Source organism: Sturnira hondurensis, unplaced genomic scaffold, assembly GCF_014824575.4.
Source record: "Sturnira hondurensis isolate 20B ecotype Veracruz unplaced genomic scaffold, ASM1482457v3 Scaffold0014854, whole genome shotgun sequence".
NCBI lineage: Eukaryota > Metazoa > Chordata > Mammalia > Chiroptera > Phyllostomidae > Sturnira > Sturnira hondurensis.
In genome coordinates, this window is record NW_028087485.1 from 10157476 (window position 1) to 10182183 (window position 24708).

General features: G+C 40.6%; 1 protein-coding gene across 3 annotated transcripts in view; it reads right to left on the minus strand.

Annotated features, from left to right (window-relative positions):
- Positions 1–24708, minus strand: part of CNNM2 (cyclin and CBS domain divalent metal cation transport mediator 2) — a 139276-nt gene that overhangs the window by 50608 nt on the left and 63960 nt on the right. The gene's annotated exons all lie outside the window — the stretch shown is intronic.

Genomic DNA, 24708 nt, shown 5'->3' on the forward strand with positions numbered 1-24708 from the left:
AGAGGCATAGGAACCTCCAGGACACCTTTAAACGTTCCAACATCCGAATTATAGGGGTACCAGAAGGGGAAGAGGAACAGTAACAAGTGGAAAACTTATTTGAACAAATAATGAAGAACTTCCCCAGTCTGGCAAAGGAAATAGACTTCCAGGAAATCCAGGAAGCTCAGAGAGTCCCAAAGAAGTTGGACCCAAGAAGGAACACACCAAGGCACATCATCATTACATTAGCCAAGATGAAAATGAAGGAAAGAATCCTAGAAGCAGCAAGAGAAAAGGGGACAGTTACCTACAAAGGAGTTCCCATCAGACTGTCAGCTGATTTCTCAAAAGAGACCTTCTAGGCAAGAAGGGGCTGGAAAGAAGTATTCCAAGTCATGAAATCCAAAGACCTACATCCAAGACTGCTCTACCCAGCAAAGCTTTCATTTACAATGGAAGAGCAGATAAAGTGCTTCTCAGATAAGATCAAATTCAAGGAGTTCATCATCACCAAGCCCTTATTCTATGAAATGCTAAAGGGACTTATATAAGAAAAAGATGATAAAAATATTAACAGTGAAAGGGCAGCAAACTCACAGTTATTAACAACCACACCTAAAACAAAAGCAAACAATTAGAACAGGAAGAGAACCATAGAAATGAAGAACACATGGAGGGTTATCAACAGGGGAGTGGGAAGAGGAGAAAGTACAGAGAATAAGTAGCATAGACGGTGGGGAGAAAATAGACGGGGGGGGGGGCAAGAATAGTATGGGAAATGTAGAAGCAAATGAATTTATGACACATGGATATAAACTAAAGGGGGGAATGTGGGCGGGAGGGGGTGTGCAGGGTGGAGGGAAATGAAGGGGGGGAAATGGGACAACTGTAATGGCATAATCAATAAATATATTTTTAAAAATCCAGCAAGGCTAATGAACCTTGAGTCTGGACCGGGGCTTTCTTGTAATTCATCTGCCTAGAAAAGCAGCTTTCCCTTAATTCACACCAAGTGCTGCTTGTGTTAGAGATGGTCTTTGTATAGAATTATGGCGCATTCGACTTTGTGATAGTACTTATCTAAACTGTGATATACCAACCCAGATTAACTCATGTGATTACTAAAGTTTAATCAATGCAAATCAGACAGTAAAAATGCAGCCTGGGAAGGGACTGCAGAATCCTGTCACCTCTAAAGGAGGTAAGAGACGATGGTCAAAAACTGGGTAAGCGCGGCACACAGAAGAGGCACAGGCAGGGACACTACCAGACGTGGCTTAGGCCAGACAACAGGCTATGATCCAGCCCTGCACCTCCAGCCCTCAGCCCTGTAGCAGGTTTGAAGTCATTCTTTCCACCTTTGTTTAAAAAAATGAATTTCTAAGCCCAAAATAAAATAGCAGTGATATGTTGTATGTTGTTTATGGTAATTTCTATATCTATTATGCTAAGTAGTGTATGCTTTAAAAAAGATGTTTAAAGTTCTTAAGAGACTATCCAACTTATTAGTCTTATTTTAAAGATAATTGATTTATCTATTAGGAGAAGCCTGAACTACTTGAAGACATCAGAGACATTAAACTGGTAAGAACAGTTTGAAATGTTTAAGGAGCTCTAATTGAGTTTATAAATAGTATTAATATGGGAATTCCATCTGTCGAATTTAAAAACATTTGAGCATCAATAAAAGAACTAACAAATAATTAAATGTTCATGGAGTTATCATATGCTTTGGTCACGGTTTAACTTACTAAAATTATGACTTTTAAAACCTATCTTTCTTTAAAACTTAAAATAAGTAACCCAGGGTCCGTCTGGTGTCGTGGGACCAGAGAACTTGCATTTAAATTCCAGACCTGCCACCCAGGTCTGGGTTTTCTATACATTAGCCGTCTTCACCCATAAATGAAATAACAGCACCTGCATCAAAGCACTTCAGAGGACTGAGTTCATACACACAAGGCACTTAAACAGTTACAGAGCAAACACTTTGTTAAGCACCTATACACATCAGCTACAGTCATCACTACCACCAACTGGTATCACCCAGTAAGACTACACATAGTTTGAGGACAAGAACAATGTCTTACCTGCCTCTGTATCCCTCCCATGTGGCAGCCTGCCTGGTACTCAGTGGGTGTTCAGTAAATACTGCCTCAGTTACAACGGCCTAGTCAAAATTCTAGCTATCAGGTCAAGTTGTAAACTTCAGTCCATAAAGGAAATCAACATGATAAGCGGCAGGAGCAAAGATTAAAAGGGCCGGTAAGAACAAGACCCCCAAATTTTATACAGGCAAAAAAAACCATTGTTTCTTGGGATGGTTTTTACTTACTCTGAGTTTCTTGAGGTCCAAACTGTACTAAGGGAATTTCGATTGGGACTGGATTGTAATACTTGATCAAAATCTAGACCCTAGGTCCAGAATTACAGATTCAATACAGAATTTGAATTTCCCCTCAATAAATTCAATCTACCACAGTTTACTGCAGAATTAATTACTTTAACTTTTTCCAACTACCAAAACTTGTTTCTGAATTAAAGTATAATACAGTCTTAACCCGTTCGATACAAGGGCACCCTTTTTATTTTCCACTGCTCTTGGATTTTCCAGCAGTGTGGTCTCATTTGGGTTGATTACCAGTACTCTAGATGGAAAATTTTCCCAGTAGGTTGTTCCATTCAGAGCCATTTAGAAAACACTGCTTGCGTCAGACTCTGCTTTCTGCCTGGGGAAAGGGGGCTGTTACTTTAAAGCCCGTTTTTTTTGGCGTCCCACTGTCACACTTCACCGGGTGCACCCCGCGCTTGCCTTCCACTAACGACCTTTCCGAGCGAAATGCTCTACCCAACTCACCAAGCCGGGAGATTTGCCTTCCTGCAGAGCACAGCTCAAGTCCACACAGCCTATAATTCCACCAACACACATCGTACGGCCGCAGCAAAGGTAGTAATAATTCACAATTATGTGGGCCTGTGTACATCAGGCATTGTGTTATTTGTCTTATTTAATTATCCAAGAAGAGACTATTATTAAATTCCATTTTATATATCACAAAACTGAGACCTAAACAGGGTAACAGACATTCCTGGGTTTCTAGCCGCCCTGAAAGGACTCTGGTCGCTTACTCAAAGGTTTTCCCTTACATCAACGGCACATGGCACCTATGAATTACTGTCCTCATCTTACAAATTAAGAAATTGCAGATCAAAGATTATATGGCTAAGTGCAGTGGAACCTTGGTTCTTGAAGTAATTCATTTGGAAAACTGTTGGAGAAGCAATTTGTTTGAAAGTCGAATCTCCTGTCTCCTGAGAGATGTGTGATCGATCACACAGGCATCGGCATGAAAGGGTTGACGGGTCAGGAATTGAGAACCGAAGTCTTTTTTGTTCAACAGCCAAGACATTTTTTCCATGAGCAACCTGGTCAAGAACTGAATTATTCGAAAACCCAGACATTCAATAACCAAGGTCTAACATACAAATTAGAGTTCAGATCCGTCCATACTGTTGATTACTTTGCTATGCTATCTACCAGGGATTTCCTTCCACTCTCGGCTAAGGAATGACAATATCTTCCTGAAAAGACTACTCATTTTGTATAGCAATTCTCTTTTTATGTTTGAAGAAAGACAGGGAAAGAAAAAGAAAGGGAAGGCTAAGGTAACTTCCCTCCAAAGGTTCTGAAGCTCTTATCTACAACTCACTACACCAAACTGGCTAGAGTCCAAGTGAAATATCACTGAGTACTGAACCCTTTCTAGAACATTCTCAAGTGTTTTCAGAACTTCAGTGAACTGCTTGGCTTGCAGGTAAAGAAATTCAACCCTTTAATCCCTTTTTTTTTTGCAATTCAAATGAAGATTTTTTAAAAAAAATCCTCACCCGAGGATATATTTATTGGCTTTAGAGGTGGGATGGGGGAGGGGGAGAGAGAGAGAGAGAGAGAGAGAAACATCCATCAGCCCTAACCAGAGATCAAACCAGCAACCCAGGTTTGTGCCCTGACTGGGGATCAAACCACGGGACAACACTTCAATCAACCGAGTCACCCAGCCAGGGCTCAACTGAAGATACTTTTTAAACAGATGTGTCAAGTTATTGGTCTTGTCTCTCACAACCCAATTACAACAGGTTATTCTGTAATATATATTCCACAGTGCTCTTCTTAGCTCAGTTTTGATTGATGAACTGGCACTCAATCTATAACGCTTACTGGCAGAAAGAATTTTCAGAATTCAACTTAATATATACCCATATACACATAAATTCTAAAATTCTAACACATGTTCATCAAAAAGTTAAGTGTAGCACATTCACATTTTTCATGATTTTATAAAACTGAGTTTTTATATTCTACCCTGGTCCATTGCCATGTGTTTTTCCAAACAGGACTACTTTTCTTTTAGCCTCCGACAGTCACCCTCAGCTGTGTTAATGGTCCCTCCCAACTCAGCCAGGCTCTCCTGGCATCACCGCACCACAGCTCAGACCAACACTTTGCACGAAGCACTGTAAGACACTAAATGCATACACAACTGGGATGGTGCCTCTGTCGGGTTTCAGATTCTTCCTTAACAATGCCCAGCGTTTCACCCACCAAATATACTACATTATGTTTAAAACATCGTTTATAATATATCTTAACTTTTATGCTTCTGATAAACAGTGTATATACTTTCATTACTTTTGTCAAGAATTTTGTCACTCATGTAGGCACATAAAAAAATTCTTAAATGTTATCAAGGATACCTAGTAAATTATAGCATATAATTTTATAGCATATAAAATCTCTCATATGTTAGTGGAAGTGTTAACTACTTTAACTCCATTGGAGGGTACTTTGGCCAAATCTACTAAATTTGAAAACCCAAATACCCTTGATTCAGCAAGTCTAGTTTCTAGGAATATATCCTGTAGGTAAACTTACACACATATAAGATGGTGTAAGAAAAAGACAATTCTTTGTTACATTGTTTAGTAGTAAAAAGTTTAGAAGAAACTTAAATATCCATTCATAAGAAACTGGTTAAATCAATTCTGATACACCCATACAATAAATAAAATAAAATATGTAGCCATAAAAAAAAATGAGCCCTGACTGGTGTGGGCTCAACCCAGTGGATTGAGTGCCGGCCTGTGAACCAAAAGGTCGCTGGTTTGATTCCCAGTCACACCTGGGTTGTGAGCCAGGTGCCCAGTGTGGAACACAAGAGAGGCAACCACACATTGATATTTTTCTTCCTCTCCTATCTCCCTTCCCCTCTGTCTGAAAATAAATAAAATCTTAAAAGTAAAAGAATGACAATGTTATTTTGTTTAAATATATTTTATTGTTTATGCCATCACAGTTGTCCCATTTCCCCACCTTCATTCCCCTCCACCCTGCACACCCCCTCCCCCACCAATCCCATTAGTTTATGTCCATGTGTCCTAAGTTCTTTAGATTCTGCATTTCCCGTAGTATTCCTGCCCTCTCCCCTGTCTATTTTCTACCTACCATCTATGCTACTTATTCTCTGTACCTTCTCCCCCTTCTCCTCCTCCCACTCCCCTGTTGCTAACCCTCCATGTGTTCTTCATTTCTATGGTTCTGCTCCTGATCTAGCTGTTCTCTTAGTTTGCTTTTGTTTTAGGTGTGGTTAGTAACTGTGAGTTTGCTGCCCTTCCACTGTTCATATTTTTTATCTTCTTTTTCTTAGATAAGTCCCTTTAACATTTCCTATAATAAGGGCTTGGTGATGATGAACTCCTTGAATTTGACCTTACCTGAGAAGCACTTTATCTGTCCTTCCATTCTAAATGAAAGTTTTGCTGGATAGAGCAATCTTGGCTGTAGGTCTTTGGATTTCATGACTTGGAATACTTCTTTCCAGCCCCTTCTTCTCTGTAAGGTCTCTTTTGAGAAATCTGCTGACAGTCTGATGGGCACGCCTTTGTAGGTGACTGTCCCCTCATCTCTTGCTGCTTCTAGAATTCTCTCCTTCATTTTAGTCTTGGCTAATGTAATTATGATGTGCCTTGGTGTGTTCCTTCTCAGGTCCAACTTCTTTGGGACTCTCTGAGCTTCCTGGATTTCCTGGAAGTCTATTTCCTTTGCCAGACTGCGGAAGTTCTGGTAAAGAAAGATCCCCCGCCCCGAGCCCTCACTGGGTCAGCCTGACTCGGTGCTGCCTGGGCGCCTGGGGTCGGCGGATCCTTCCTGCCTGTCCCCACTCTGCTGCTGGCTCTGCCCCTCTTACCAGTCTGGTTGAATGGTTCGTTGTTGTCAGACTTCTGTATAGTTCAATTTTCTGTTCTTTGGCTGCATCTTTGTTCTCCAAACCTATATTGTATTCAAATTTGGTTGTGGGAGAAGGCACAGTGTTTCCACCTATGCCTCCATCTTGGCGGAAGTCCCTGACTTCCCACTTTTAAGATAAGTATATCAGCACTCCATTTCTATTTAGCTTCCTTCCCCTCCTTTCCCTCATCTTCTATAATCTAAACCTACTCTTGTACAATAGAGTTAACATCATATCTAATGGTTTATTGTATGGATACACCATAATTTACCTCTACTGAATGGATATACATTGTTCCCAGTTCTGCACTCTTAAAATCAATGTTGCAATATTCTTATAAACGAGTTCTGTAATAGAACTCATTTATCAGAAGATATCCAGCCATGCAATATGAAAATAGTGACATTTACTGTAGATACAAGATACAAGAAACATTGTATTTAGGACAGTGATGCCTCAGTCCCCTTCAAAGTAGGCACCTTAGGACCTCACACATTTCTCCCAATTGCCATCAGCTGTCCCATAGTATTTTCCTGAATTTCATCAACAGTCTGAAATCTCTTCCATTTCAAAGGTGATATAAGTTTTGGGAAAAACCAGAATTCACAGGGCACCAAATCTGGGCTGTAGGGGGGCTGAGTCACCTGGGTGATTTGATGTTTCGCCAGAAAACTCTACAGGAGACATGGTGCATGAGTGGGCGTGTTGACGTGATGAAGCTGCCAATCACCAGTTGCCCATAGCTGTGGCCTTCTGAATCATCCGAATAGTTTCCACAGAGGAATGTTCAAGCTTAATGTAAAATTTGATGCAGATTCATTCATTGCTTTATTCGCTCCTTTTGAATGTGACGGTCACACAGCACACATGCTCCCTCAAAAGCGTCTACCCCCCACTGACTAGTCCAGTGAGTTGTCATTGTTCACACATGAACATTCCAGGCCACTCTCCTTGGCTGCCAGGTTACACTGATGTCATACATACTGTTCTCATATTAACAATGGCTGGGCTTTTTCCGGACAGACCTGGTCATACACCACGTAAACTTATCCAGCCTTTTTAAGATAAATCCTTAGAAGTGGAACTTTTTGGTAAAAGGTACCTTGTCAAGGCCAAACTACCTTGCAAAAAGGACTTACCAGTATGAGAATATATGGATTATTTTTAAAGGCTAGCTTTAAAAATTGATTAGAAAGATAGTCATCCCTGAACTTTCATGTTTTTTAGACCATTTTTTCTCAAAATCGAGTTTCACTGAAAAGTCTGGCTCTCACTATCACATAGCAAAATGTATTATTCATTTATATATGTATGCATGTGAATAGTTTCTCTAGTATACTACATTCTGAAAACAAAAAGACACGGAAATTAAAATGTTTGAGTATATTTACACATTCATAAAGTGGTACTTTTGACAGTTTATTTAGAAAAGCTACCAAACTCCACTTTTTAAAAAAAAACATAAATCACAATTACATTTCTGACTTAAGGTAGTGTACAACACGATTACTAATGCCCACAATCAGTCTCTGTAGAAAGCTTCTAAATGAATCACACACTTCCCTGAATTTCAAAACTGACTAATCAACTACTAAGAGCACACGCACGCTCTCTAAAGGAACATGCACCCTTCTGAGCTTAGAACACGTCGATTTTCCCCTCGGGCTATTTTTTCTCTAAATATTGTCTCTAAAATCTAATTACTGAGCCATACTTCTCTGGTTAATTCCAATTTTTAAAAGTCTACTCAAGTGTCATATACCAACATGAAATTTCTCTTAAGAAATATTTTTGTAAGTGGTCATATTTTTAAGAACTTGCAAAATGTTCCCTAGGTTGAGTACATCAGGTTGTTTCAATGGGCAGGCATTTAGCTAATATTACAAACTGCACTATAATTATTTGTGGAAATTTGAAAAGTCTGATTTTTCATGTGCCTGGGAAGAAGCATTTCAGAGTCTACAAAATGGAAGTACAATGAGAACATTTGAAAAATCCCATTAAGAATTTACTTCCGGACTTCCGCCAAGATGGAGGCGTAGGTGGAAATACTGTGCCTTCTCCCACAACCAAGTTTGAATACAACAAAGATTTGGAGAACAAAGACACAGCCAAAGAACAGAAAATTGAACTATACGGAAGTCCGACAACAACGAACCAGGTTCATCCAGACTGGTAACAGGGGTGAAGCCAATAGCAGAGCAGGGTCAGGCAGGAAAGATTCCCTGACCCCAGGCGCCCAGGCAGCTCCATGTTGGGCTGACCCAGTGAGGGCTCAGGGCGGCGGGCTGGCTGAGGTCACACATTTGCGCACAGATAAACCAGCAAAGGAGTGAGCAGTGAGACGGACCACTCAGGCCCCAACAGGCAAACCCAGCGGTTGCACACTGGCATGCACTGGGACAGACCACGCGGCCTGCAGTGGCAGCGGGAGGCAGCAGAGGGGTCCCGCCATTGCTTTCCTTTGGCCCTGCCCACACATACAGCGTCACAACCCAGTGACTGAGTAGCCCGGCCTGGTGAACACCTAGGGCTCTGCTCCTCATACTTAACAGGCACGAACAGTCCAAAACATGGGTCAAGAAGAACTCAAAGCCCCAGAGCCGATAACTCTAACCAACCAGGAAATAGCGAACCTCTCAGATGAACAATTCAAGACACTGGTGATCAGGATGCTCACAGAACTGGTTGATTTTAGCCACAAATTAGAGGAACATATGAAGGCTAAACTAATTGAAATGAAGGGAAAGGCACAGGAAACCAATAGTGATGGAAAAGAAACTGGGACTCAAATCAAGGGGGTGAACCAGAAGGAAGGCAGAAATGACCATACAGGAAAAAGTGAAGTTACAAGAATTCAAAAAAATGAGGAGAGGCTTAGGAACCTCCAGGACATCTTTAAACATTCCAACATCCGGATTATAGGGGTACCAGAAGGGGGAAAGAAACAGCCACAAATGGAAAACTTATTTGAACAAATAATAAAGGAGAACTTCCCCAGTCTGGCAAAGGAAATAGACTTCCAGGAAATCCAGGAAGCTCAGAGAGTCCCAAAGAAGTTGAACCCAAGAAGGAACACACCAAGGCACATCATCATTACATTAGCCAAGATTAAAATGAAGGAGAGAATTCTAGAAGCAGCAAGAGATGAGGGGACAGTCACCTACAAAGGAGTGCCCAGCAGACTGTCAGCTGATTTCTCAAAAGAGACCTTACAGACAAGAAGGGGCTGGAAAGAAGTATTCCAAGTCATGAAATCCAAAGACCTACAGCCAAGATTGCTCTATCCAGCAAAGCTTTCATTTAGAATGGAAGGACAGATAAAGTGCTTCTCAGGTAAGGTCAAATTCAAGGAGTTCATCATCACCAAGCCCTTATTATAGGAAATGTTAAAGGGACTTATCTAAGAAAAAGAAGATAAAAAATATGAACAGTGAAAGGACAGCAAACTCACAGTTACTAACAACCACACCCAAACAAAAGCAAACTAAGAGGACAGCTAGATCAGGAGCAGAACCATAGAAATGAAGAACACATGGAGGGTTAGCAACAGGGGAGTGGGAGGAGGAGAAGGGGGGAGAAGGTACAGAGAATAAGTAGCATAAACGGTAGGTAAAAAATAGATAGGGGGGAGGGCAATAATAGTAGGAGAAATATAGAATCTAAAGAACTTGAGACAGGTGGTCATAAACTAAAGGGGGGAAGGGGGAGGGGTGTGCAGGAGGGAGGGGAATGAGGGGGGTAAAAGAACAAGTGTAATGGTATAGTCAATAAAATATATTTTTTAAAAAAGAATTTACTTCTATTTTAACTTCTGACTTCATGTTCCGAGTTAAAGGCTAATCTCTACGCAGCGGTGACAGCAGAGCTGGCTCCCTGCGTGTGAGGCAGGTACACTGGTCCCCCCGCTCCGAAGGGCCCCCCACTCGGTTTGATGTTCTTTTATTGTCATGTTGAAATCCATAATAATTTCTTTACAAGGTGCCCCTGATTTTCATTCTGCCCTGGGCCTCCCACATTATACAGCTAGTCCTGGGTGACACTGAGGCCTTCCAATAATTTGAAGCTAAAATAAATAAGGTTTAAAAAGCACCCAGCATTTATTTACCTAGCACAAGAAATTATAAATGTCAAACTGAAAAGATCTGGAACACATAAAACTCAACTCAGTGGGATTGTAGGAGCAATCGCAGAGAAACACAGCAATAATTTCATTATTTTTTTACTGAAGAGAAATTTAATTCTATCCAGCTTTATGAACATGGCTGGCAGAGCAATCCCTTACAGAGGAGGGAGGGAAAAAATAAAAAGGTTAAGTTACACACATCCAGCCACGAGGAAGTCTCCACCACTCACATATCCCTACCACCGAGATTCGGTGAGTTATCAGAGCTTAAATCCTCAAGAATCAACATCAGGTACCGCCATGAACCACCTAACAACAGGGACACACTCCGAGAGAGGCATCAGTAGGCAATTTTGTTACTGTACAAATGTGGTCAAGCGAACTCACACCAAACTGGAGGTACGGTCTCCTACACCACATACCCAGGCTATACAGTATTGCCTAGTGCTCCCAGGCTACAAGCCTATACAGCATGTTACTGTAAAAACACAGGACATTAAATCAAGCAAAGAAAATCATGCAATCAAGGGACACAAGATGTATGTGACTGCTACCAGCCCAACACGCCATACTGTGTTACAGCAAACTTTTTATAAGCAGAGTCCACTCTAATGATGAAAAGTATAGCCTAATAAATACATAAACCAGTAACACAGTTGCTTATTATCGAGTATTAGATACAGCACATAACTGTATGTGCTAAACTTTTATATGAATGGCAGCACAGTAGGTCTGTTTACACCAGTATCACCGTAACATGTGAGTAACACGTGTTGCACTATGACCTCATGACATCTACCATGTCACCAAGTGACAGGAATTTTTCAGCTCCATTATAATCTTATGGGACCACCCCTGTATATGCAGTCTGTTGTTACTATTTAAATAAAGAAGCCCTAAGACAAGTTTCAATAAATTTCAAAGGATTAAAATCATATTTTCTTAGATCACAGATAAGTAGAAAATCCCAAATACAGTTATGAATTAACTACAAGTAAAAGAAGAAATCATAAGAAACTTAAGAACTATTTTAAGATAATATTTAAAATAAGACATAAAAACATGAAGAATGCAGCTAAAGCTGTGCTTTACGGGAAAATGTACAGCCCTAGAAGAGGCTGAAAGTCAGTAATTCAAGTATCTACCTCAGGAAATGAGATTTAAAAAAAACAAAACAGCAGTCAAACTCAAGCAAACTAGAAGGAAATAGATTAGAGGGGAAAAAATAACAAAATAGCCCCAATCAGTGTAGTTCTGTTGGTTGGAGCATCATCCTGTACACCAAAGGATCACCCATCAGGACACGTGCCTACGTTGCAGGTTCGATCCCCAATCAGGGCACACGCGGGAGGCCACTATTCAATGTTTCTGTCTCTCTCTATTTCTCTCTCCCCTCCCCGACTCCTTCCTCCCTCCCATCCATCATGAGAATAAAATATACACCTTTTTAAAAAATGAAATAAAAAACATTCAATAAAACCAAAGTTGAATCTTTGTCAAGACAATGACATTCAATAAAACCAAAGCTGAGTCTGTTGTCAAGGCAATGTAATTGATAAGCCCTTAGCAAGACAAATCAAGGGGAAAAAAAGAGAAAAAACAAATTATTGGTATTAGAAAAGAAGCGGGGCCATAACCACGGATCTTGCAGATATTAAGAAGATACTTAAGAACATGCTTTGAACAATTTTCACATATACATTTCAAAATGTTTTCAAAAGTACACTTGAAAATAAATGAAACAGATAAACTCCTAGTAAAACATGAAAACTGATGAAGAAACAGTATAGTCCTATACCTATGAAATATATTAAATCCACAACTAAAAAGCTTCCCTCAGAGACAACTCTTGTCCTAGATGGCTTCACCAGTGAACCCCCCAAACACTTAGAAAAGAAGCAATAACTATCCTACCTACACTTTTCTGAGACAGAGAAAGTGGAATGCTTCCCAATTCATTTTATGAGGCCAGCATAAAAGCCGAGAAAGACATAACAAGGAATATCATATACAAATCTCCCTCAACACAGATATAATAAGTTTTTAAGTATCAGCTAACCAATCCAATGAAATATGTAAAAGAGATAATACATCCCAAATTCCAAGAGAAGGTTGGTTTTGAAAATAAAAATCAATTTATGTTATTCATCATATTCACCAAATAAAGGAGCAATGTCACATACAATCAACGTCAGTTAAAAGGAAAGAGCACTTAACAAAATCCAGCCCAGCCATGATTTGAAAGAGAGCAAAAACCTCTCAGAAAATTGAGAGTTAGAAGGAATCTTTTCTAACCGGACAAGGGGTCTCTACACAAAGTCTGGAGCAAACACCAAACTGAAAGATGAAACAGTGAAAGCTTCCCCCTGAAATGGGAAAAAGACAAGGATACCCACCACCATCTTTATTCAACATTATAATGAAGGTTCTAAGCAGTGCGTTTAGGCAAGTAAATGAAATAAGAGTATTTCAAGAGTAAGGTTTGAAAAGGAAAGAAAAACTGTGGTTATTTGTGCATGACCTGATTGTATTCACACGCACGGAAAAAACCCCACAAGACTATCTACAAACAAAAAAAGTCACTCAATGAACTTACCAATGTGCTCGATAATATACAAAAATCAACTTTATTTATATATATCAGGCACCAAAAATTATTATATAAAAAACTTAAAAATAAAGCCATTAACAAATGACATACATACTTAAGAATAAACTAGCAAAATAAAACCTCTATACAGAAAACTACAAGTGTGACTGAAAAAATTACAGTCCACCTACAGTTTATTATGGAGGGTGATACACCACATTCAAAGACTTACTGTAAAGATATCAATTCTTCCTCAAATTGATCTACAGAGGTAATGCAACCTTCGTCAAAATTACAGCAGATAATTCCGTATTTGCATGTGGAAACTGATACTAATTATAAAATTTAGATGAAAATACAAAGGTCCAAGAACAGCTGAAATAAATCTTAGAAGAAATACAAAGTCTGTGGGCTTGTGTGAGCAGATACTAAGTCTCACAAGAAACTAAAGTAACTAAGAATGTGGTACTGGCACAGATAGAAAAACTCCTCGACGCAACAGAATGAAAGTCCAAAAACAGACTTATATACACAATAAAGGAATCTCATACACACTGTCAGGAATGTGAAACGTCACAATTACTTCCAAAACTGTCGGGCATTACATAAGACTGAACAGAAGTCTATTCCCTAAGACCCTGCCACCCACAGTGTGGTCCACAGCCAGTACAAATGACGTCCCCTTGAGTCTGTCGGAAAGGCGTCAGACTCTCAGGTCCATTCCAGCTATGCTGAAGTAGAATCTGCACTTGAACAAGCCCTCCGTCCAGGGGAATGATGTGCACATTACAGTGTGAGAAGCACTGCCCCACAACACAGCAATTTCACCCACCACATACGCGCATCAGAAGTGCACACCGCTCCACCAAAGAATATGCTCAAGAATATTAATAGTAACATTATTAATGGCAGCCAAAACCAGAAAACCACCCAAATGCTGCACACAATAAGTTGTAGTGTAATTACAAAATGAAGTAGAGCTCACCAATGAGAAACACTCTGCAATTGCAACTCACAAATACAATGTGGTATGAAAGCAGCAGAACAAAAGAATGTTTTCATTTACATAAAGTACAGAAACAGAAAGAAACTGTAACCTATAAGGGGCATAGGCACGTAAATCCCTCGTAGTTACTGTTTCTTGACATGCATAGTTCACATAGATGGAAAAAGCCATCAAGCTGCATACTTACATGTTATGTAATTTTCTGTGCATACATTATACTTTACTTCATTGGAAAGAACCAGGAGGTTAAATGGCTTAACTGTATAAATTATATCTCAATAAATCTGTTATTTTAAAATATAATTTAATAAATATAATTTTAAAAGGAAATATACCAAAACCTAAAAACAAAAACACTTACCTGTGAGAGATTAGATTTATAAATGCTTATTTTCTTTTGTTTATTCTTCTGAGTTTCTCATTCTCATTTTACACCACTAAGAACAGTAATTTTAAAAATTACCTTCTGGCCAAGATGGCGGCATATGTAGATCACTTTGCCTCCTCTTAAAACGAAAAGGACAACAAATTTAAAAATGAAAAGTAACCAGAACTGCCAGAAAATCAAACTATGGAAGTATGGAAGTCTGACAACCAAGGAGTTAAAGAAGAAACATTCATCCAGACCAGTAGGAGAGGCAGAGAGGAACAACCAGGCAGAGAGGACACACACCAAGGTGGCAGCTGGCAGACCAGGTAGTCCCACATTTGTGGGTGGATAAACCAGGAGGAACAACTGGGGAGCGAGACAGACCTCGGAACCCAGGGTCCCAGCATGAGGCGCAAGGAAATAAAGCCTCAAACTAAAGCCTCTGACTGAAAACACCTGTGGGGGTTGAGGTGGCAGCGGGAGAAACTCCAGCCTCACAGGAGAGTTCGTTGCAGAGAATTCTGCAGGGGTCCTAGAAGGTACAGAAGCCCACCCACCCAGGAATCAGCACCAGAAGGGCCCAATTTGTTTGAGGGTAGTGGGGGAAATAACTGAAATCCAGCAGAGAGGGGAGCAAGCGCCACTGTTCCCTCTCAGACCCTCCCCCACAAACAGCCTCACAACCCAGCCCCGAGGGTTGCCCCTCCCCCACATACAGCCTCACAACCCAGCCCCATGGGTTGCCTCACCCCAGTGAACACCAAAGGCTCTGCCCTTACTATGTAACAGGAGTGCCGAGACAAAAAAAAAAAAATTGGCCCAAATGAAAGAACAGATCAAAGCTCCAGAAAAATACAACTAAGCAATGAAGAGATAGCCAACCTATCAGATGCACAGTTCAAAGCACTGGTGATCAGGATGCTCACAGAATTGGTTGAATTTGGTTGCAAATTTGATGAAAAAAATGAAGGTAATGCTAAGTGAAATAAAGGAAAATGTACAGGGAGCCAACAGTGAAGGGAAGGAAACCAGTACTCAAATCAATGGAATGGACCAGAAGGAAGAAAGAAACATTCAACCAGAACAGAATAAGAAACAAGAATTTAAAAAAAGAGAGAGAGAAGAGGCTTAGGAAGCTCCAGGAAGCTTTAAACATTCCAACATCCAAATCACAGGGGTGCCAGAAGAAGAGGAAGAATAAGAGATTGAAAATTGATTTGAACAAATAATGAGAGAACTTCCCCAATCTGGCAAGGGAAATAGACTTCCAGGAAGTCCAGGAAGCTCAGAGAGCCCCAAAGAAGTTCGACCCAAGAAGGAACACACCAAGGAACATCACAATTACATCACCCAAGATTAAAGATAAGCAGAGAATCTTAAAAGCAGCAAGAAAAAAGGAGACAGTTACCTACAAAGGAGTTCCCATATGAGTATCAGCTGATTTCTCAAAAGAAACTTTGCTGGCAAGAAGGGGCTAGAAAGAAGTATTTCAACTTCCGCCAAGATGGACGCATAGGTGGAAACACTGTGCCTTCTCCCACAACCAAGTTTGAACACAACAAGGGCTTGAAGAACTAGGACACACCCAAAGACCAGAAAACGGAGTTATACAGAAGTCCAACAGCTACGAACCGTTCAACGGGGACAGTAAGAGAGGTGGAGCCAGCAGCGGAGCTGGGTCAGGCAGGGCAGATGCCCCGACCTAGGCACACAGGCAGCTCGGAACCAGTCGGGGTGTGGGGCAGACTGACCTTGGTCGCACATTCGCGCACAGTGAGACAGACCACATAGGCCCCAGGGGGCAAACCCAGTGGTGGAGGGCTGACAGCGGTGGCACACTCGCGTGCAGTGGAACAAAACGCGTGGGCCTGGTGAGGGTGGTGGCTGCGGCGCCGGGGCCTCGGCGGCAGGCGGCAAATGGGAAACCATTGTCCCTCTTTGACCCCGCCCCCACATACAACGTCACAACCCAGCGACTTAGTTGCCCTGTTCTAGTGAACACTTTAGGGCTCTGATCCTGCTATGGAACAGGCACGAACAGCCCAAAAGATGGTGCAAGAAGAACTCAAAGTCCCAGAGCCAATAACTCTAAGCGACCGAGAAATTGCCAGCCTCTCAGAAGCACAATTCAAGACACTATTTATCAGGATGCTCACAGAACTGGTAGATTATAGTCACAAATTAGAGGAACATAGTCACAAATTAGAGGAACATATGAAGGCTAAACTAATTGAAATGAAGGGAGATGCACAGGAAACCAATAGTGATGGAAAGGAAACTGGGACTCAAATCAATGGAATGGACCAGAAGGAAGAACAAAACATCCCACCAGAAAGGAATGAAGAAATGAGAATTCAAAAAAATGAGGAGAGGCTTAGGAACCTCCAGGACATCTTTAAACGTTCCAACATCCGGATTATAGGGGTACCAGAAGGGGGAAAGAAACAGCCACAAATGGAAAACTTATTTGAACAAATAATAAAGGAGAACTTCCCCAGTCTGGCAAAGGAAATAGACTTCCAGGAAATCCAAGAAGCTCAGAGCGTGCCAAAGAAGTTGTGTTCCAAGAAGGAACACACCAAGGCACATCATAATTACATTAGCCAAGACTAAAATGAAGGAGAGAATCCTAGAAGCAGCAAGAGATAAGGGGACAGTCACCTATAAAAGAGTACCCATCAGACTGTCAGCAGATTTCTCAAAAGAGACCTTACAGGCAAGAAGGGGCTGCAAAGAAGTATTTCAAGTCATGAAATCCAAGGACCTACAGCCAAGATTGCTTTATCCAGCAAAGCTTTCATTTAGAATGGAAGGACAGATAAAGTACTTCTCAGATAAGGGCAAGTTCAAGGAGTTCATCATCACCAAGCCCTTATTATATGAAATGTTAAAGGGACTTATCTAAGAAAAATAAGATATAAAACTATGAACAGTAAAATGACAACAAACTCACAACTATCAACAACTGAACCTAAGGAAAAAAAAAACAAACTAAGCAAACAACTAGAACAGGAACAGAATCACAGAAATAGAGATTACAAGGAGTTATCAGTTAGGAGGGGGAGGAGGAGAATAGGGGAAAAGATACAGGGAATAAGAACATAAATGGCAGGTACAAAATAGACAGGGGGAGGTTAAGAATAGCACAGGAAATGGAGAAGCCAAAGAATCTGTATGACCCATGGACATGAACTAAAGGTGGGGAATTCGGGTGGGAGAGGGTGTGCAGGGCGGAGAGGAATAAAAGGGGGAAAACAGGGCAACTGTAATAGCATAATCAATAAAATAGTTTTAAAAAATTATCTTACAAGTTTTTGTGGAGGAAAAGTGGGAGGTTATTCCTAGTGGTAACCTCCCAAGGGTTTCAGAGAGATTTCTGGAGGACACAGGAAACCATTCAAAAACTAAGTAAATTCTTCCTATAACTAACCAGAAACATTTTAATTCTACAAGCTAATGTATGGCTTCTTTACATACAAAGCAAACTAAAACAAAATTTATTCTTTAAATTACCGTACTTTCCAGTTTTCAAAACAATTGAAAAGAAAAATTGAACCCAGCTATAAGGTAGCGAAAATGCAAACAAAATTTCAATGCCTCAAGCTGAGCCCTCTAGTGTTGGAGGGGGAAAAATTATCCAGAAATTTTGTATTAAGCTATAGACGTCTTTTCACTTCAATATATTCATCTTTACCTTATATCCCCTCCTTTCAACAGCTATGAGATCTAATTCACATACAATGTATTTCACCCATTTGAGATACAGACTTCAATAGTCTTTAGCATATTCACACAGTTGCACGACCATCACCACTATCTACTTCTGAAACCTCATCACCCCAAAATGAAACCCACACCACTGAGCAGGCACTCTGATCTCCCCCAACCCCTCGCCCCCGCTGTCAGGCAGCACTCCTCTACTTTCTGTCTCTAAAGATTTGCCTATTTTGGACATCCAAAAATTTTTCATTTGCAAAGTACAAGTTTTACTTCTTTTGTTAAATTTAGTCCTGCGTATTTTGGTTCTATTATAAATGAAACTGTTTTCTTAATTTGACTGTCAGATTGTTCAATGCAAATGTATAAAACACAGGTGACTGCTTTGTACCTGCCCTGCCATCCGATGAACTCATTTATTAATTCTAAAGTTTTATAATGGATTACTTACGATTTTCTATATACAAGATCATGTCATCTTCAAACAGAGATAGTTTTACTTCTTCCTTTCCAATCCAGGTGACTATCTTAACCCTTTTTTAAAGGGCTATATATTATGCATTCCATTATAATCATATTGATGTTAAAGGCCATCCTGCCTAGAAGTGAGGCAGTATTTTTCAATTTCCGTGAGTTGGTTCACTTCAGTTAGTATATATACATGAGGGTCACATGTTATTTTCTGTATAACAGAATATACAGGTTATTTTCTGTAACAAAAGAGTAGCCTGAACATAATACATTATAGTTAATATTTACATGAAGTTACATTTGATAGCCAAAGAAAAGAGTGGAAAGTACTTATCTTTGCAAGTATTGAGTAGCTTGTCAATTATGCATATTGACGTGGTTAGCCAGGCCATTCTAATTTCCTCTGCTACAGCACTAAGTAAAGCCCTAAGGGGTTTCCTTGCCCTGGATACAGGTAAAACTACTCTGTGAATATAAGCATGCATTCATTAAGCACTGCCCCACTGCTTGAAATCACACCTGCACCATGGGTAAGAAAGCCACCTGTGTGGCTTCAGTATAAATGAGGGACAGTTTCTGCTTTTACAAAGCAGGATACAAGTGCCCATGAAAATGTTTTTATGAGAGCCACCTAGGTGATTACAATTTAATGTGGCATCAAAATAGATTTTACAAACTCTTCCTAACTTAGAGATATCTCCTCAGGGGGAAAAAAACCCCCGAATGCTGACATAAGGCTATAAATATGGTATGTGTTGTATCTGGTGCAAGCCATTTTATTTTATTTTTTAAACAGAATTTTATTTCTTTTTAGATTTTGTTTATTTATTTTTAGAAAGGGAGAGAAACATCAATGCGTGGTGGCCTCTCACGTGCTCCCTACTGGGGACCTGGCCCACAACCCAGGCATGTGCCCTGACTGGGAATCGAACCGGCGACCCTTTGGTTCACAGGTCAGCACTCAATCCACTGAGCCACACCAGCCAGAGCTACAATGCAAGCCCTTTTACAAATGATTTCTTTATTCTCAAGAAGGTACTTGTTCTAAACCATCATGAAGTCTAGAGTTAATGTTGTTTGCTTTTAGCATCTTCTTTTAGTTGCTAAACATTATGATAATACACTCAAAGTCATATTTAAAGGGGGAGGAAATGATCTATAAAAGCATGTTAGAAATCTAATAAGACTGCCAAGAAAATAAGAGTAGGTGTATCATTCATGCTTAATATCGTAGCTTTATCTCTTGAGGAAATACATTTCACTGATTTAATTTTGTTTCTACTTGCAGAGAAACTTCATATAGGACCACACAATGGTATCTTTAAATTATTTGAGTCTCTCTCCTGAACTGCCTTCTCATATAAATTATATTACACAAATATTTAACAGACTTAATTCAAATATAGTTGGCCTTTAACATGTGAAATTTACATTCGGATTTAGTGGGTTACTTAGGGTTTTCTATATGCAAAATCATGTCATCTGCAAATAGAGATAACTTTACTTCTTCCTTTCAAATCTTGGTGCCTACCTTAGCCCCCTTTATTAAGGTTTTATTTGTTTTAGAGAGGAGGGAAGAGAGAGGGAGAGAAACATCAGTGAATGATGTGTAAGAGAAACATTAATTGCTTGCCTCCCTCATGCCCCCAACTGGGGACCTGGTTCACAACCCAGGCCTGTGCCATGACTGGGAATCAAACTGGCAACCTTTTGGTTTGTGGAACAATGCCCCAATCCACTGAGCCACACCAGTCAGAGCTATCCCCCCTTTTTTTTTTGAACAACTACATATTATTCATTCCGTTATAACCATATTGATGATTTTAATTCCCAATATTAATATGTTTAAACTTAAAAAGCTAGGCTTCACATGTGTTTTCCCGTATTTAATTTATTCATCAAAATGTGAAACAAACTTTCACATACATTCCATATCTAGGTTATAAGCAGGTCATATTCCTAAAAAATGTTTCTGAATCATTCAAGAAAAAATTCCCAAAGGCATAATGCTGTAAGCTGTGATAAGATTTTTCATAATAATTTGTTCATTAAAGTTGCTAAAATATAATATTTAAGATACAGTATTGAGGCCCTGGACAGGTAGCTCTGTTGATTAGATCATTGTCACGATACAGCAAGATTGCAGGTTCGATACCCAGTCAAGGCACACACAAGATGCAACCAGTGAATCCAGTGAATGCATTAATGGATGGAACAACAAATCAATGTTCCTTTCTCTCTCCGTCTCTCTCTCTCCCTCTCTTTCTAAAATCAATAAATTAAAAAAATTTAAAGATACAGTATTGATTCAGCAATGTACAGAGTCAAACTTTTTGGGGTTATCCTAGTAACTTAAACATTAATTGCAATAACATAGAAAACATTATTTTTAATATTAACTATGGGGAAAAGCAAAAGCTGAAATTTTAGGAAAACTTTTCTTTGTTACCCCTTCGGCTGCAGCTATGACCACGTGGAGCAAGGAGTTAACCACACTGAGGAACACCCCGAGGTACGTGGTGGTCGTGTTCACGCAAGGTGTTCACGCCCCGTGTGCTGCTCCTGTTTTAGAGCACCCATGTTATACCTGCCTGAGTGGTACTTCAGAGCTGAACACAAAATCTCAATTTCCTCCTCTGCTTGAGGGCACAGAATATACCAACAGGTGTACTGTATATGGTCAGATACACAGAGTTCATTCACTATCATGAATATAGCCATTCTCCTTACTTAGAAGACAATTATTTAACTAATAATCCACATTTCCGAATGTTCAGCGAGGTTTGTCATTCAGATGACAAAATTGACTTTTATTCCTCTTGTTCTTGAACATTCGGCTTCAAGAGCAGACATACGTCCTCCGCTGTCATTAAGGAACCTGGATTTGCCTCGGTGACCACAGGTGCAGAGAACCCAGGGCACTGACCCGTAGACGAAGGCTGGGGCTGCGGGACAGGAGGGCTTGTTGGCACATGGCCCCGACCTGCGAAGGGGGCAGTACTGCAGCCCTCCGTGAGGTCCTTCACCACCTCTCACCAAACGCTCACCCTCTGTCCCCTGTGGCCCCGACTCCATTCACCGCTTGTCCTCAATGGGCCATTTGATCATTCAGTTTAGACTTCACCACTTGTCATTTTCAGGAGCAGATTCCCGAACTGGAAAACACCCCAGGAGCAAGGATTCAGCTGGGGGTATCATTCAAAATTTAAATGTTTCAATACCAAGAAAAAGTATTATTTTCCACATAGACTAGAAATCCATTTTGTTTATCTCTTTTTGTAATGAAGTGATATGGGGTCTACTTCTCTTCCCCTAGGGTCTGGGCTGACTCTACTGACTCACTAGTCATGAAAAAAAATGGGACAGAAAGGATGCAATTGCTGAGACTAGGTCAGAAGAACCCTGGCAGTTTCCTCTTGCCCTCTTGGGATGCCTAGACAATGGAGACCCCATCTCCAAAGGCCCCCTGTCCAGACTCCCCGACTCAAGAACACAGCCTCTGTGCTGGGAGGATTCAAGTTAGGCCTTGAATCCTCGGGCAGGGGCTCCAGGCACAGCCGCAGCTGAGCCCAGCCTTCAGGTGACCTCAGATACCTACCAGTCCCCAGACACCTGCATAAAGAGGTCTCCAGGCGACTCCAGCCCCCAGCTACTTGAGTCACCACCAGCCTTTCAAGTCTTCTTGGCTGAGGCCCTACACTTTGGAGCACAAAACAAGCCATCCCTGCTGTACCCTGTTTGAAATCCACAAGATCTGTGGGTGTGATAAAATGAATGTTTTTGAACCACTAACTTTTGGGCTCGTTTGTGACATAGCCATCAACAACCATAACAGAGTCCCCATAAGTTAACTGTGAGGTCCAGTAAGAGAAAGGGGTAAACTGTCAAAGTAGTATTCAGAAAGAACTTGTGTCATCAAAGTAAAATGGCCTACCAACTGTCAGTATAACAACTTTGAAAAGATCTATGTAGAGACACATCATTGCAAATCTTTCAAAACACTGAATATAAAACCAGTCTCCTACAATAGATAAAAAATTAGAATAGGACTGGCCTCCTCCTTATTAAGACTGGACACTAGGAGACAATTAAGCAATCCACAAAAATTCCGAGGGAAGCCCCGGATGGTGTGGCTCAGTGGATTGAGTACTAGCCTGTGAACCAAAGGGTCGCTGGTTCATTCCCAGTCAGGGCACAGGACAGGGGCCAGGCCCCCAGTAGGGGGCACGTGAGAGGCAACCACACATTGATGTTTCACTCCCTTTCTTTCTCCTTTCCTTCCCCTCTCTAAAAATAAATAAATAAAATCCTAAAAAAAAAATTCTGAGGGAAGATTCTTTTCAACCTAGAATTCCACGTCTAACTCAACTAACCATCCCATGTACAGGCTGAATAAAAGGACTCAGAATATATTTTCTTCACATCCTTCCACAGGCTGGTTCTAAAGGCTGTGTTCCATGAAGATCAGGACGTCAAGAGAGGAAAGGGCACGGCATTCAAAACACAGCCTGATCTGGGAAAGCAGCAGTGGGAATCGGCAGGACGATAGCTGCGAAAAAGGCCCAGAGAGTTACGGGTCCAGCCTGGAGCAGCAACAGGCTCCACGGAGTGGAAGGAGAATGGAACTCAGAGTGCATTACGTAACTGAGACTCAGAAGGTAAGTGGGGATATAATAAAGGCAAGCATCTCAAAGGAAAAGAAAACCAATTAGAAAAAAGTGCTGTGCAAGAACAAAAACGTAACCAAGGCACAGTACTCCAATGTGAAGTGGATCCTGATACTGTCATGATGTAAATGATTTTCACTTTTCGATTCAACTTACACTCAAATCAAAGGAGTCCTAACTGCCATCACACTGCAGAATGAAATCTGACCAGCTTTGATACTATAAAGTCCCTCTACTTTTTACAATGAAAAGGAGGGTGGCAGAATCTGGGACCGAAGGGGAGATGGAAACAGGTGTGAGCAGCACTGCTCTATCTACTAAAGACAGAAAAACGACAGGATTAAAAATCAATAAAACCAATTTGGTTCTTTGAAAAGGTCAATAAAATTGATAAATCTCTGGCAAGACTAACAACAACAAAAACACCCTTAACACAAATTATAATATCAGAAATGAAAAGAGGGGATTTCACTATGGACCTTAAAGGATAGTGAAGACATGAAAAGGGTAAGAGAACACTCCAAACAATTCTACACACGTGAAACGGACCACTCCCTTAACACTCCAAACTATCAAAACTCATCCGAGATGAGTAGATAACTGAACACTTAACAAAATTTCACTATAAATAAAAACCTTCTGGGGAAAAACATCTCCAGGCTCTGATGATTTCGCTAGTGAATTCTGTTATACTAAACTTTTTTTAGTAGTTAAATACAATCACTACAGAAAAGAAGAAAGGTGCACTCCCAACTCATACTGTGAGACCAGCATTAAACTGATACCAAAGCCAGACAAAAACGCTGTAAGAAGACTGCAAACCAGTGTCCCTTATAAACCATATGCAAAATTCCTCAACAAAATTTTAACAAATACCCAGCCAAACCAGATCAATAATCCATTCTGTCCATTGCAAATGTGTAAGACATACCATCCTCACAGCAAACTTTATACTGCACAAGTTTCTCAATGCATAAGAGTAAACATTACTAACAGAAATCCAAATACTATGGTAGGCTCGAAGAGGGGCTATGCACCATCCACTCATTCAGTCAACACTTCCTGAACATCGAGTCCTATAAGCCAGTTACGAAAACCAGTAAGGTGAGGACCATGGCCTAGAAGAACCTAGACAGAAGATACAGATTCACAGGATATACTGTCAGTTAAAAAGACCTTTCCCAGAAAGACAGATTGTGCAAGGCAAATGATGAACTACCTTTTGATACTAGCGGGAATCACTCATTTGCCAGTATCCAAAAATCCCCCCTGGAGCACATATACCTGGTGAGGCTGTAATGGTGACCCCCATTTTCTAGATCAGGAAAGTGAAGCTTGGAGAGATTAACTTGATTTGCTCAAGACAGATGCCATAGCTGAATAACGATAGTGCTGAGGTTCAAATCCAAAGCCCTTGCTTTTAACTACTGTGGTAACGATGTGGCAGGAACAGGCAAGGAATCACAGGCCTGCACCCAAGTAGATAGACAGG